Genomic DNA, 15,958 nt, shown 5'->3' with positions numbered 1-15,958 from the left:
TGGGAGACCTGTAGGAAGACTTTTCATGATTAGGATGATGAGCAACCCATTTGATATGTGGTTAGATTTGGGACTTGAAGGTTGAACAACACTTACTGATGAATTAAATATGGTAGGTGGGGTGAGAAGGTAAATCATAGATGACTGTGATGATTTTGCCCCGAGGAAAGTATAAATTGTAGTATCATCAACTGAAATGGAGAAGCAAGTTTGGCTGGGGGTTATGTATAGGGACAAGGCAATTTTTTTTTTTTTTAACATTTTATTTTTGGCATTACCTGCTCAACATCAAGTGGAGATGTAGGGTAGTCTAGGGCCCATGGGAGAGATCAAAGCTAGCTATACTCATTGAGTTGTTCTGCCAAACCTACCCTAGGGAGGCTCCCGATGAGTTATGCTCTTGTAAAATTCCTTCCTCTGGACTGTAAGCAGAACCTGTCAACCTATGACTTCTGACAAACACTATGACAAGAGTGATGGAATGTCACTCCCATGATTATGTTATATAAATGTCTTAGCAGACTGAAAGGATTCTCTTGCTGGCCTTGAATAAGCAAAGTCATGTGGTGAACTGCCTGCAAATAGGAGCCACAAGATAGGCAACTGAAGGTAGCCTCTAGGACCTGAGGGCAGTCTTGACCCAACAGCCAGTTAAGAAGCTGGGCCGTAAGTCACACAGTTGCATGGAGATTCTACCAAAAACCTGGAGAAGTTTTAGAAACAGACACTTGCCTATTTGAATTGTAGCTCAAGAACACAGTTGAGAACACAGCCAGCCTGGCAGACAAGTTGATTGCAGCCTTGTGAGACACAGGTAAAGTGCTGAAACAGAAACTGCCAAGAGGCTAAGTTTGTGGCAATTTGTTAGGCATCAACAGATAACTAACACAGTGGTCATCAACTGTAGATGGTATTTAGTACATGGAACTGGGTGAAATCACTTAGACTGTAATGTCCAACAACTAACAATCCAACACTAGTTATAGATCACTTTTTTAGTGAAAAAAATATTATATATCTAAAACTGCAGCCTCTAAGGCTAAATCCAAGTTTTCAGGAAAGAAATTCTTGTTTGACAAGCTTAGATGAAATGTCTACCTCTAAACTAAATAAATGTAGCCTGGAAGAATTCAGGATGCCTAGAAGAATCATATTAACAAGGGCTACATCTGTGTGGGCAAGAGGAAGGGGAATGTAGTGATCAGAGAAGAAAGTCATTGGCTTGGCAAACACCCTCACATTTTTCAGGGGGAATCTGTCCACCTGAAAGAATGTAGAAAGATGTGTTTTTTCTCTCTCTTTTTTTTAAGATTAATTTTTTTTTTTTTGGCTAATTTTCTTAGGGTCTGCACCAACCAGAATACTAGATAGCAGTTTTTCTGCTACATGACATATTTTTTTAATAACTCAGATTCATAAAATGAGCAAACCATATTTGCCATAATACCAGATACTAGAGATGCTTTGCATTCATGTCTTAAAATCTGTATCAGAACCTGATGTTCTCTGACATGTAGTATTTTTTATATTGCTTAAGTGTACATACCAGGAGGGGAGCTGTCCATGTTTCTTCCTCCTTGACTTGTAGAAAATTATCAGGTTCCCTTAATAAAATACATTTAATCTTCCAAAATGATGAGAATTAATAAAATACAATAGCACTCTGAACCAATTATGGGGTCAAAGAAAGGATAATCTATTTAGCAGTAGGACTGGCTGATATCACAGGTCCATCTCTTTGAGGATTACTGTGAGGCTTACTAGCAATAACGTCTTATACCCTACACCGAGGGCCTTGAATACTTTAAACTTTTGTATTTTGAGTGTTTTAACCTAGACAGTGTTTGCCAAATTCCTGATTATATTTCACTTGGTTTGGATATTATGCCAATTTTATAAGTTATCAAACTGAAGCTTAGGTCAATAGTGTTTTCATCATTTTTATTTTCAGATTAGTATTAATATCCTAAATTACTATAAATAGTTGACCCTCAAATTATGTCAATTATGTGGTTGATTCATAACTTTGAATTCATTATAAATATTCACATTGTTGATAACTTATGCTGAATTGCTCCTTGGGTTTTTACTTAAAGCATTTTCAGGTGTGAAGGATCACAGACCATCCATTAGTCCCTACAATATGATTTTTTTTTTAATGTTTATTTATTTTTGAGACAGAGAGAGACACAGCATGAGCAGGGAAGGGGCAGAGAGAGAGGGAGACACAGAATGTGAAGCAGGCTCCAGGCTCTGAGCTGTCAGCACTAGAGCCCGACGCGGGGCTCGAACTCACGAACTGTGAAAGCATGACCTGAGCCGAAGTCGGACGCTTAACTGACTGAGCCACCCAGGCGCCCCGCTACAATATGATTTTAAAATTTAAGCCAAGAAAAGGTGAAAAAGTCTTGCCATTGTCAACTTTTAAAGAAAAATATTTTCTTGAAAATGCATTAATTTCTATAAACGTAATCAGAATTATATATTCATTATGCCTAACTATTCAGTGTTGAGTATCATGTTTTAATTTATTAATCTCTCATCCATTATATGACACTACATTAAAATATAAAATTTATATGTCACATGTGAATTGGTTGTTTAAACCTCATAATGTTTTATGTAAGTTTTTCAAAGTGCAAGCACCATTTGGATGCTAATATTTTTTGTGATTTTCCTTAGCTGTTTTTAGAATAATTTGAATGTGACACAATTAAAAAGGATTCTTTCTTTATTAAACCAGCTTTCTCCTTTACATTTTCTTTCTTTCTGTCTCTTATTTCAATCCTTAGTTTTCTTGCTCATACAATTAAGTTGAACCATATGAAACTGCAATTTCTGCAATTTCTTTCATTTGGCTCAAATTAATAGAAGAGAAGTTATAATGGAAAACGGATAAATGTTTATCATACCAAGAATATTCGTCTTTGAAGATCCAATGAATAATACTATATGTCAACTTTTTTATTAAAAAAATAAATTGAATGGTGCCTGGTGGTTTGGTTGGTTTAGTATCTGCCTTTGGCTCAGGTCATAATATCATGGTTTGTTGGTTTGAGGCCCCGTATTGGGCTTTGCACTGATGGTGTGGAGGCTGCTTGGGATTTTCTCTCTCCTGGTCTTTCTGCCCCTGTCCCACTTGTGCTCTCTCTCTCTCTGTCTCAGAATAAATAAACTTAAAAACATAAATTGAAATTACTAGACAAACCTTAGATTTAGCTTCATCAATGTAAACATACTTAAGTCCATCAAGATTCTAAGATCGATTCATCTGAGGTTAATCATATTGTAGACAGTATTGTTTACTGTGCAATAACATTTATCTTACAAAAAAGATGTAATATTTCCACCTGAAAGCACACAAAGCATATTCCTTCTTGATTAATTATTTTGTCTTTAAAAGCTTGATAAATGACCATTCATATTACTGAACTGTGGATTCCGTGTAAATTTCTAGTTATTATACAAATGGCCTACATTGATAGGGTAGTTCTATAATGCCTTTGTCTTGCTCTATAAATAATCAAGGTGCAAAATTGATAGCCTTTTATATAAATAATATATAATAATATGCTGTAATTTCTATGTTCATATAAAATAACAAATAACCAGATTTCTTGCTCTTTACTTATGTTTTGTTTTAACTAGATTAGACTATTATTCAATAATGGTATACATAAGATATAGTCAAAATTAAAAACTGTACCTAATGTTTGAAATATTTTTTTAAATATTTAAAAGTTTGAAATATCTTTAACTCTTTTTTTTAAATGCTGGAACTGTTGGTAGGTATACCATTTGGGATCTGGTGGCAGATATTCAGGTATCAAGATAGATGAGACGAAGCAATGCAAAAGTTTTAGAATTAAAGGTAGCAGGAAGTTTTAGTTTTGAAGCCAATACTGTTTGAAGTGATGCTGAAGAACACCAGGGATCCTGTCCATAGTGATCTTATTAAACACATTTTTTAAAAATTACAATATGGAAATAGTAGCATCAGAAAACTAAATTTCTTAAGTATTTTCCAAAAATGGGCTTTACAAATGTTGGCTAAATTGTGTTTTGGTGGAATTAAAGGAAAAGAACATACAAAACTAAGCCCCCAGTTTAATTTTTAGTTTGTGGCCTAGAGATCTGGGCAATTTCATCACAGAAAAATTTCTTTCCATTCTTCTTTTGCTCCCCCTTTCTTCCCTTTTCCCTTCTTCCTTTTCTTCTTCTTCTTCTTCTTCTTCTTCTTCTTCTTCTTTTTCTACTTTTGGTAGAATTAACACAAAAGAGGGAAAAAATGAGTTGAGTAGTAAAATGGGAAATATCCTAAAATGCCACAAAGACTTTTAATGACAAAATGGCAATCTTAAAGATAGGGAAAGATTTGTTAACTTCTTCACTCATGTGTTATGGAGGTCTTTTATCTCCAATAATGCTGTTTGTGAGATGACAGTGATCTGTCTTAGATATCCTCAGTGTTACTCTGTCTATCATTCTCACTGTGAGGCTCTTTATCCAATTTCACAGATGATAATTTCTAGTTTGTAAACCATTGGTTATCAATGAAAAGAAATCATCCAGAACTAAGTCTTTGGCCAGAATAATTAATCTTTATATAGTTTAATCCCTATTTGATGAAGTGATCTGCATCAAAGAGTGGAGTATTTACTTCAAATCATACCCTTGGTATACTGATAATCAATTTTTTCTATCATTATGGTCATCTAGAAGAAAGGGTGAAGAAAATGATATATTTCACATATAGGCCATCATTTATCATGTTGCAAATTATACTGCCTCACTAAATGAGGAGTTGTGAATTCTTACCTTCCTATGCAAGGTCAATTCTGGATATAAAATAAGGAATAATTAAGAATAATAAATGAATAATAACAAAAGTATTAAATATTAGTCTTTGTTTAGTTTCTAGGATATAATGTATTATATTCCTTCTCTTCATTCACTTAACACCAATAGTGTATACCAAAGTTTTATGTTGTAGTAGAAAATATATACTAAATCTTGCTTGAAAAACCGTTTTAAAATTCTGTAGCTATACTTCAAGGTTGAATACGTCATTACTTGCAACCAATGGTCTTCAACTAGGAATGATTCTTCCCTTTCAGGGGTCATTTCATAATGTTTGGAGACATTTTTGTTTGTCATGATTTAGAGTATGCTAGTGGCACCTAGTAAAAAGAGGCCAGGGATGCTGCTAAATTTCCTACAGTGTACAGGACAGCCCTTTATAGCAAAGAATCATGTAGCCTAAAATATTAGTAATGCTGAGGTTTCAGAAACTTTGATTTAAACAAATATGCATTGAGTGCTTTCTCTGTGTTTAATATTGTGCTTAAGAACCCTGGGGAGTAAAAAATAAGCCAGGTAATCAGTACACTCAAGCTTGAAATCTCGGGGAAGAATTGAGTTGAAAGTCCAAATAAAGATGATGGTGATAACAAATTGATTAATATATCACACAAAGACAAAATAAAAAGCCATGAAGGCTCAGTGGAGCCCAATTCACATTTGTTTGGGGAATAAGTAGTTTTACAAAAACTGTGACAGTTATATGTTTTTTTCCCACTTTCTCAAAGTAAATAATTCTTGTACCTGGTTACAAAATATTAAAGGTGAAGAAGAGTACTCATTGAAAAATAAATTTCTCTCTCTTGTCCCCCTAGTCATCACTCTCTTTTCCTCTTCCTTCTTGTGGATCCTTTCCAAGGCATCCCATTCCTTTAAAGTACATGTATATCATGTCATATGGATGCATTACAACTTATTTAATCAGATCCCTATTGATAAGCATTTAAGTTATTTCAATTTTCTATGATTTCTAACAGTGCTGAGATGAATATATTCTTTTATGCATCTGAGTGCATATCTGAAGGTTAACTAGACGTGGGACTTCGGTTTCAGAATTTTTGTGAAATTTTCATTTTAAAAATATTTTTCAAATTGTTCCCTTTGGTAGCGAGCTTCCAAAATGATCCCCAGTTATCTTTTTCTCTTGAAATATATACTCCTGCGTAGCCCCCTCCCACATTGAACAATACTGACCTATGTGACCAATAGGATATGTGACTACAGAGTCCAGGACATAAAAGACATAGCAGTTACCACCCTGCCTTTTTTTTTTTTTTTTTTTTTTTTTTCTTTTTGGATCTCTGGCTCTAGGAGAAACCAGTTGTCATGTCATGAGAGCATTCAGGTATTACATATAGAGGAACTGAGGGTTCTCACTAACAACCAGCACCAACTTGCTAGGTAGCTATGTGAACAACTTTTAAGAGCGGATCATTCTAGCCCTAATCCAGCCTTAAAATAATGCAGCCCTGACTAACCTCACAAGGGACTCTGAGCCAGAACTGCCCAACCTCTAGCCCAACCAGCCAGAGCTGCTCTCAAATTTCTGACCCAGAGAAATTGTCAAGAAAATAAATGTTCAGGGTGCCTGGGTGGCTCAGTCGGTTAAGCATCCGACTTCGGCTCAGATCACGATCTCACAGTTTGTGGATTCGAGCCCTGCATCACTGACAGCTCAAAACCTGGAGCCTGCTTCAGATTCTGTGTCTCCGTCTCTCTCTTCCCCTTGCCCACTCATGTTCTCCTGCTCTTCCTCTCTCTGTCTCAAAAATAAATTAACATTAAAAAATTAAAAAAAAAAAAGAAAAGAAATGGTAATTGATGTCTTAAACCTCTAGGTTTTAGAGCCACTTGTTATGTGGCAATAGATAACTAATATATTCTTCATGGACAGTATTCCAACTTATACTTCCAATAGCAGTGGTGGAGAGTGCCTGATGTCTTTTACCTATCCTCTCTGTCAGGGCGTGGTATCGTTTTTTTTTTTTTTAAATGCTTGCCAATGAAATAGGTAAATAACATGTCATTGTCGCCTGAATTATATTCTCTGAGTGCTGTTGAGCATATTTTCATACATTTAAGAATTAATTCAATATGATATCTATTCACATATTTTGCTCATTTTTCTACTGAGTTGTTTGTTGTTTTCTTATTTATTTATAGGAGCTGATCACACATTGAAAAAGTGCAATTTGCATGTGATACCCGTTACAAATGTTTTTCCCTCCTTTGTTTTTTATAAAGTGATTTTTAAAATAAAAACATTACAATTTTGTTTTTGGTAGTCAAAGTCTTCAACATTTAAAAATGGTTTCTGGGCTTCAAGCCATAGTTATAAAACTCATCCCATTTCTAAGATGACTTTTGTAACTCTACCATGGATGTTTTAGTATTTCTGGGTTTCCTTTTTTTATATTTAAATACGTAATTCATCTGGAGTTTAGGTTGCAAGGTAAGACTTTCTCCTAATGTAATGACCTTTCTCCTAATATGAAATTTTTTCCTCTTTTATACTGAATTACATTACATTTGATCAATTTCTAGTCCTTATTGTATGTTCCATTGATTGAGCTTTTTATCTGTGTTATGGTAGCTTAGGGTTACATTGTTGTTCTTATGGTATCCTAATTTTCAGCATGATTCTGACGCTGATTCATTTCAATATTTGTTAAGCACTTGCTCTTCAGATTTTAAATAGTTAAGAAAGAGTTTCTATTTATGTGGAAATGCACCTCCTAGTGGAGAAAACGAACAACCTCAAAACAAATCAATCTGTGATATGAAGAAAATAAAGCAGTATAAATACTTATGTTTTTATAGGAGTTTCAATGACAGTTTCTCCAAGAGGTGACATTCAAGATGAGAGTGGAATGAATACGATTCAGTAGATCATGGCTGGCGGATGGAACAGAGTACAAAGGCTGATAGGCAGGAGCTTGAAAAGCTTTGTGAAACATGAGAAAAGTGAAACAGTAGAAAGAATAGAAGTATAAAGAAATAGGACACTGATAGGAAATGTGGTCAGAAAAAGACCCAGGTCCTGGGATGCTTTGTAGACCATATTAAGAATTTTGGATTACATTCTAAGTGTGTAAGAAATAAAAGGTTGGGATATGATTGATACTATCAAAGAAACACTGTTTTAGAGAACTTGATTAATGTGTAGCTGAGGAATGAGGGAGAGGAGGGCAAGGGTGAAAGCAGGCAGTCCTGGTAGGCTATTTCAGTAGCCCCAATGAAACATGGTGGTGGCTTGGGCCAGTTGTATGAGGTGGCAGATGTGATTTGAATCCAGTCAAAACTTGTGGAACAGCTAAGGCAATTTGCCTTAGAATCAGCTTGCTTTGCCAGAAAACAAAAGTCCTGTTTTTAGTTGACATCACAGTAAGATTACAAGTTAACATAAGGAGAATGAACACGTTTGTATTCTTCAAAATTTTTTTAAACTCAGAAATGTAATATTTTCTATTGATTGATGTTCACAGTAGGACTTTAAATTTTTCTTCATGGATATCTTCATGCTCCTTGTTATTTTTTTGTGTTTTGTTCCTCGTTTAAGTGGAGCTCGTACATCCATTATAGTATCTTCTAACTGGTTGTGAACCAGCATCAGCTGCCAGACATGTGAGTGAACATGTCAACATTATTCCCACCCCTAGATTTGGAGCCTTCTCACTGATGGGGAGCAGAAAACAGCCATCCCGGCTATGCTCTGCCTGAATTCCTGATCCACAGAATCTCTGAAGACAATAAATAAATAGCTGTTTTGAATAATTTGTTACATAACTATAATAATTGGAATAGAAAGTGCATTCTCTCTCTTTGGGCTGTAGAAATCAGTAAATACAATTTGGATTCTCCTTTTCAATTATTTTTTATGGAGGCTTACCATTAGAAAAATGCACCAAACATAAATATACAGATCAGTGAATTATCACAAATGAACAGCTAAGTAACCAACATTCAGGAAAAGAAGCAATATTCAAAAATAATTTATCAGTGTCCTCCCCATCCCCCCACTTTATCCTTGCCTTCTACCAAGTGAAGTATAGGAAGGCTTGCCCACTTACTTATCCTTTCTCCCTTAGGGTAAAGAAATAACTTTTGGTTTTCTATCTCAAAATGAGACCTTTTATTTGGAGAAGTGTATTCTGTCAGCAGTGTCAGGGATATACAGCTGGGGGCATCCTTTCTCCACATTTTCCTGCATTCTGTTTGACCTGGGCGGTCCCTTAATCTGTTCAGTTTTTTTGTCAACAATGAAATTCAATCTCTGTCCTGTTTTTAGCCTTTTTTGAGGAGGGTTGTGATTTTTTTTTTTTATTAAAGATTTTTAACAGGCAACAACAACAAAAAACCAAAACACGAGGTCACTCTGGCGTCAAAATTTGCTTCCTTATTCTGAACTAGAATTTTAAAATACTTGATGATAAATATATTAGTTTATATTTTGATGCAATCAAAGTAGGTTTTTATGTTTGAAGTATAAATGTTTCTGAACCTTTTCTTAAATATTTAAAAATGGCAAATTTATACAATATTATCATATTTCGTTCTTTTTAAAGCTTTTTTAAATTGAGGCATAATTGACATACAATATCATGTTAGTTTTAGGTTTACAACATAATGATTTAATATTTGCACATATTGCAAAACGATAACCGTAATTAAGTTTAGTTAATGTCTGTCATCATACATAGCTACAGAATTTATTTTTCTTGGGATGATGACTTTTAAGATTCATGCTTAGCAACTTTCAAATATGCAACAAGTATTATTAACTGTAGTTGTCATGCCATACCTTATATCCCCTGACTTATTTATTTTATAACTGGAAGTTTGTACCTTTTGACTCCTTTTACCTATTTCATCCATCCCTCAGCCCCACCTTGACAACCAAACCACCAATCTGTTTCTGTTTTTGTGACCTTTTCTTTTTTAATTCCACATATAAATGATATATATGTTATTTGTCTTTCTCTGACTTATTTCATTTAGCATAATACCCTCAAGGTCCATTTATGTTGTTGTTCATGGCAAGATTTCATTCTTTTTATGGATGAGTAATATTACATTGTATAAATACATCACATTTTCTTTATCCATTCATTTATTGGTGAATACTTAGGTTGTTTCCATATTTTGGCTTGTGTAAATAATGCTGCAGTGAACATGGAGGTGCATGTATGTTTTAAAGCTAATGCTTCCATTTTGTCTGGACAAATGTCCAGCAATTTCATTGCTGGATCATATGGTAGTTCTATTTTTTAATATTTTGAGGAACCCCCATACTGTTTTCCATGGTGGCTGCACCAATGTACATTCCCAACAACAGTGCACAATGGTTCCCTTTTTTCTTTATCTTTGCCAACACTTGTTATCTCTTGTATTTTTGATGATAGCTCTTCTAACATGTGTGAGGTGAAATCTCATTGGGGGTTTAATTTGCATTCCTCTGATTATTAGTGATGTTGAACACCTTCTCATGTACCTGTTGGACATTTGTATGTCTTCTTTGGAAAAATGTCTAATCAGATCCTCTGCCCATTTTTTCCATCAGGTTGTTTGTAGAAAAGTGGTTGCCAGGGGTTGAAGAGTGAGGAAAATGCGGAGAAGCTGGTAAAAGGGTACAAACTTTCAACTTTAAGATGAGTAAAGTCTGAGGACCTAATGTAAAACATGGCAACTGTATTTGATAACAATGTATTATATGATTGAAATTCGTTGAGAATAGAACTTAAATATTTTTATCAAAACAAACAAACAAACAAAACAAAACAAAACAATAAAGGAAGGAAGAAAGAAAGGAAGAAAATGAGCTAGGCTCTTGGAATAGAGGGATCCTGTATTCAAGTGTCCTGTTCTTAAGGCGATCACAGTATGGAGGGAGCAGCAATTAGCTTGACTGGTCAGGAGTGCTCATGGAGATCAAGTTAGCCTGGTGCCAAGTTCTTGTTGAATGTCGATGTTAACTTCTTAGTGAACATGAAATTCTGTAAACAAAGCAAGCATTCTGGGGTGGTCTTCAGATAGTCATTATAGCTTTTTGAGTGGGGGCTTTGGGGTAAATTTCCTAAAAGAAACATATTTTGCCCTAGTAACCAGAGACTTCTTTTCTCTGTTGAAGTGTAAGTGCACAATTCATACTTAAATATCTTTGTCCAGAGCATAAGGCATCCTTTGTTCTTGTATGATTCAAATTCAATAAGAAATGATTAATAAAAATTTGAATATGTTTTAGTAGTGTTTGGGCTCCTTTCTCTTTAAGAGGGAACAGAAAGAAGAGAGGCAGCTCCTCATATTCTGCTGTTAGGAAAAATTATTTTACTCTTAGATGCAATTATAATGAAATAAATGTATATTTCAAGGGCTTATTTTTTAACTTCACAAGATTTTTAGCATTGAGGCACGTCATCGCTTTATCAAGAATTATTATCCTGTAACAGTAGGTTATTGTAAAACATTTTATCCACATTTTGTCTTTCATTTCCTTATAATAGATATTTTTAAACCTATTTTTTTCAAATGTTAATTTTTGAGAGAGAACAGGGGAGGGGCAGAGAGAGAGAGGGAGGGTGAGAGGATCCAAAGAGGGCTCTATACTGATAGCAGAGCTCAATGCGGTGCTCAAACTCATGAACTGCGAAATCATGCCCTGAGCCCAAGTCAGATGCTCAACTGACTGACCCACCCAGGTGCCCCTATAATTGATATTAATAACAACAACAACAACAACAAAAATCAGCAAAATTAGGATCAAAGTTCCAGGGGCACCTGGCTGACTCAGTCGTTAGAGCATGTGACTCTTGATCTTGAGGTTGTAAGTACAAGCCCCATGTTGGGTGGAGAGATTACTTAAAAAAGAAAATAATAAAAAACAAACAAAACAACAATGCTCCAGTCTTTATAGCTATCTCTTTTTCTTAGTGGAATTCAATTCAGTGTTTCTTTTCACTCTCTTAATTCTCATAATTTATGTCACATTAGAAAGGAATGGTCATATCTACATTGTCTTATATATTAATATATATTAGCTTCAGCATTCTATTCTTCAGAATCACATTATAACCTGACACCTTTATAATCCTGTAATATTATAAAGACATAGTCTCATGTCAGCTATTAAATAAATTCTTCCATGGTCATAAGCATTAAGATATCCACGAATGTCTGATATACACTCTGGGTGCCTTGCAGAAAACATGTTTAAATGGCCCTAATAACTTAGAATCATTCAAAGGAAGCATATTTCTTAGTTTCCACCAGTTTATGGCATTTTCTCAGTATTATTTTTTTTTAAGACCTTGAGAGTTTTGAAGATTACTGGTTAGATATTTTGTAGAATGTTCCTCAGTTTGGGCACAGCTGATATTACACAAATATTTATTTATTTTGGAGATTGTGGGTCTTGGAGAATATGACATTGATGCATCCTACCAAAGGCACCTGATAACAATATGCACTATGACTAGTAGACTTAATCTTATTACTTGTTGGACATTGTATCTACCAGGTTTCTCCACTCTGAAGTCACTGTTTATCCCTTTATATATTCTTTTCCTATCTTTAAACTGAGTCATTAAATCCTGCCCACACTAAGAGTAGGAGAATTGAACTCAATTCTCTGGAGGGAGGAGTATCAAAAATTTTGTGTATGTGTTAAAAAGACCATAATAATTAATATGCATGGGGGGGGTACTTTGACACTATGCAACCATCCTGTTTTATCTTAAAATTTTGCCTTCAATAGAGAATCGTGTTTGCAGAAATTATTACTGTTGTTTTCTAACGGTGATTTTCTCTTTCTCACACTTTTATGTGTATTCTTTGGAATTCTTCTGTAAGGAAGATTTATCCTGTACTGATAGAAAACTTTTATCATCTTCCCTTTAGGTTCTTTGGCTAGTCTGATAATTAGATTGACAGAAAACAAATTAACAGAAGAAAAAATTTAATTTTGTATATGTAGTATAAAAGTGTCAAAGACATGAGAGGCTCCCTGATGATAGTCAGGACAATTGAGGCTTATATATTATCCTCAATTAGCTAAGGAGAAGGGGGTGGTCGGGATCTGGGGCTTCAAAGGGGAGGAAGAAAATTCACAGGAAAATAGAAATGCAAATGTATGGTAAACAAATGATTGTCATGCAAAGAAGTCTTTTTTTTTTTTAATATTTATTTATTTATTTTTGGCAGACCGCAAGCAAGGGAGGGACAGAGAGAAAGGGGGACAGAGACTCTGAAGCAGGCTCTGTGCTAACAGCAGTGAGCATTATGTGGGGGTGGAAGTCACGAACCCTGAGGTCATGACCTCTGAGCCAAGGTCAGAAGTTCAATGGACTGAGCCACCCACGTGTCCTGCAGGTAAGTCTTTCTGATACAAAAAGTTATCTATGGCAATACCTCTTTCTCATAGGCCTTCTGTGTAAATTCTTTTAGGTAGTTAAGGGAGAGGTTTTAAAACAAAACAAAAAACATAAGAACCCTTTCCTGAGTCCACTGGGTGCTAGTTACCTTTGGCTCCAAGCAATCTACACACCTTTTGGGATAATGTATTCTCCCCCATTTCTCTCTCATTTGTTTATTTAATTGTAGAGGTAGAAAACTTTTTCTGATAAGGGCCAGAAAGTAGATATTTTAGGCTCTAAAAGCTGGATTTTGTAGGAAAAATGAAAAAGTATCCAATTACTAACTTATTCTAGGACCATGTTCCAAACTTTATAACCTATTGTCATTCTGGTATCTGTTAGTCTACTCTTAATTATGTATATTTAAAGGAGTATTTAGTAATAAGGCATATCTTTGAAAAAACTGAGGCATTTAGATATTATCTTCCTGGTATCTTTTAATGAATGGAAGGTAAAATATACTCTTAGGTTAACTTGTTGGTATTTAAAGATTTGATAATTCTGTGATATTGTTTCTTTTTTTTTTAATTTTTTTTTTAATGTTTATGTATTTTTGAGAGACAGAGACAGGATGCAAGTGGGTTAGGGGCAGAGAGAGAGAGAGACACAGAATCCGAAGCAGGCTCCGGGCTCTGAGCTGTCAGCACAGAGCCCGACGCTGGGCTCGAACTCACAAGCTGTGAGATCATGACCTGAGCCAAAGTCGGACACTCAACCGACTGAGCTACCCAGGCGCCCCATGTGATATTTTTTCTTACTGGAAACACAATCTCTTAAAACTTCAGCTAACTTCAGACGTTGTTTCTTATATTTTACAGATTATAAAACCAAGGCTTGAAGGGCTTAAGTAAATTGTGTGAGGTCATATGTAGGGCTGGGACCAGACTCTGATACTTGTGAGTTGTTTCTTCCATTACCTTTTGTTGCCAAATACAAGAAGAAATGAATATGTCGTATAAAAAATGTAGGGTTAAACTATTCTTTAAAATGTTTTGCAACTAAAATGATTTAAAACTGACCATTATGTATAATATTGAAAAGAGAAAATCCTTGTCTATTTGGTCTTTATGACTGCTCACTGCTGTTATAGGTGGCGAGCAATAAATAAAATAAGTTCACAGAAATAAAACAAGTGCTCTGGCTACCATTTATTTTGGCAATTGTCAGGAAAGATGAATTAGCCAGCACAGATTCCCCAGAGGTGGCATGATGTGTAAGACTAATAAAACGATACCTGATGATTCCCTTGGAGAAGGAAAGAATAACCTCAAAGAAGAATCAGAATTAACAAGAAATGAGACCAATCTTTCACAGCGCCATGAAGGTTAGAAAGATAAAGCTATAGTACTCTAAAAGCCATGAAATTACTTCTAAAGGCAATAATCGATTTAGTGGGAAACATTAGAAAACTACAAGTCAAAAAACAACATCAACAAGAACGGTAAGCCCTGGAGGTCACAGCCATCGAGAAAGTGCCTGGTAAATCCTGTTTCCCTCCCCCTGCTCCTCAGCCAAGATTGATTCTATGCTCAATCCTGAGCCTGAAACAACTGTTTCCTGAGGAGAAACCTTTTTATTTACTATGATTTACTTTTTCTTTACTTGCTTCTTGCAGAAAAGGAGGGAAGAGAGGAGGGAGGAAGGGAAGGAGGGAAAGATGAAGAAAGAGTGGGAGGGAAAGAAGAAAGAAGAAATGCAGCAAAGGGGAAAAAGAAAAGAAAAATAAGTCTACCACTGTCCATTTCCTTCTTTGCTTACTTTCTTTGCTAGATTGGTTGATCAAAAACCCTTCAATGGAATAGATTAATTGTGTATTCTTGCTTTTCACAAGAATATGATTGTGTAAATCATCACAGGTAATGATTTTCTTGATCATTTCAAGTCTTTTCTGAATAGTATGCATTGCTCTGTGTTCTGATAATCTGCATCAACTCTTCTTGCATTCAACTGCCAATTTGCAACTACGTGGCTGGAACTGGAACTGGAGGGTATTATGCTAAGTGAAATTAGTCAGTCAGAGAAAGACAAAAATCATATGACTTCACTCATATGAGGACTTTAAGAGACAAAACAGATGAACATAAGGGAAGGGAAACAAAAATAATATAAAAACAGGAAGGGGGACAAAACAGAAGAGACTCATAAATATGGAGAACAAACTGAGGGTTGCTGGAGGGGTTGTGGGAGGGGGGATGGGCTAAATGGGTAAGGGGCATTAAGGAATCTATTCCTGAAATCACTGTTGCACTATATGCTAACTAATTTGGATGTAAATTTAAAAAAATAAAATAAAAAAACAAGTTAAAATAAATAAAATTTCAATTTATAATTGGTTATTTAGCTGACGCTTCACTGTGCCTATTCAGCCTGTTCTGCTGGCACTGGAGACTGAGATGGAAGACAGTCTCAGTGTTCAAGTGATATGCCCCGATTCGAGAGACCCCCGAAAACAATCCACCAGAGTCCAGAGTCAAAGCCAAGCAGCAAGGGTCATTTATTGCAGGTTCGAACCGGGTCCTCCACGCACTCGTTGCCGGTGATGCTAAGAGGCCCCGAGCAAGGATCTTACAGCTTCTTTTATAGACAGGCACAAACAAGTTAGGGATTTTTTGCGGTTACAGAGCTGTTATTGGTCGACATTTAAATTTGAACACTCAGCAGAACTTGATTGGTTCCCGCCTTTAGGTCAG

At 35.4% G+C, this 15,958-nt stretch overlaps 1 long non-coding RNA gene across 2 annotated transcripts in view; it reads left to right on the top strand.

Moving 5' to 3' along the window:
* Positions 1 to 14,394, top strand: part of LOC122208211 — a 45,125-nt gene extending 30,731 nt beyond the window's left edge. For both annotated transcript variants that reach the window (XR_006197153.1, XR_006197152.1), the window contains exons 3-4: positions 13,057 to 13,224; positions 14,087 to 14,394. This is a non-coding gene — a long non-coding RNA (uncharacterized LOC122208211). The remainder of the gene's footprint in view (positions 1 to 13,056; positions 13,225 to 14,086) is intronic.
* Positions 14,395 to 15,958: the final 1,564 nt, after the last annotated feature.

The sequence above is a fragment of the Panthera leo genome, chromosome A2, assembly GCF_018350215.1.
Source record: "Panthera leo isolate Ple1 chromosome A2, P.leo_Ple1_pat1.1, whole genome shotgun sequence".
Lineage (NCBI taxonomy): Eukaryota > Metazoa > Chordata > Mammalia > Carnivora > Felidae > Panthera > Panthera leo.
Note: the sequence above shows the minus strand (reverse complement) of the source record. Positions and strands in the feature narration are given on the sequence as shown.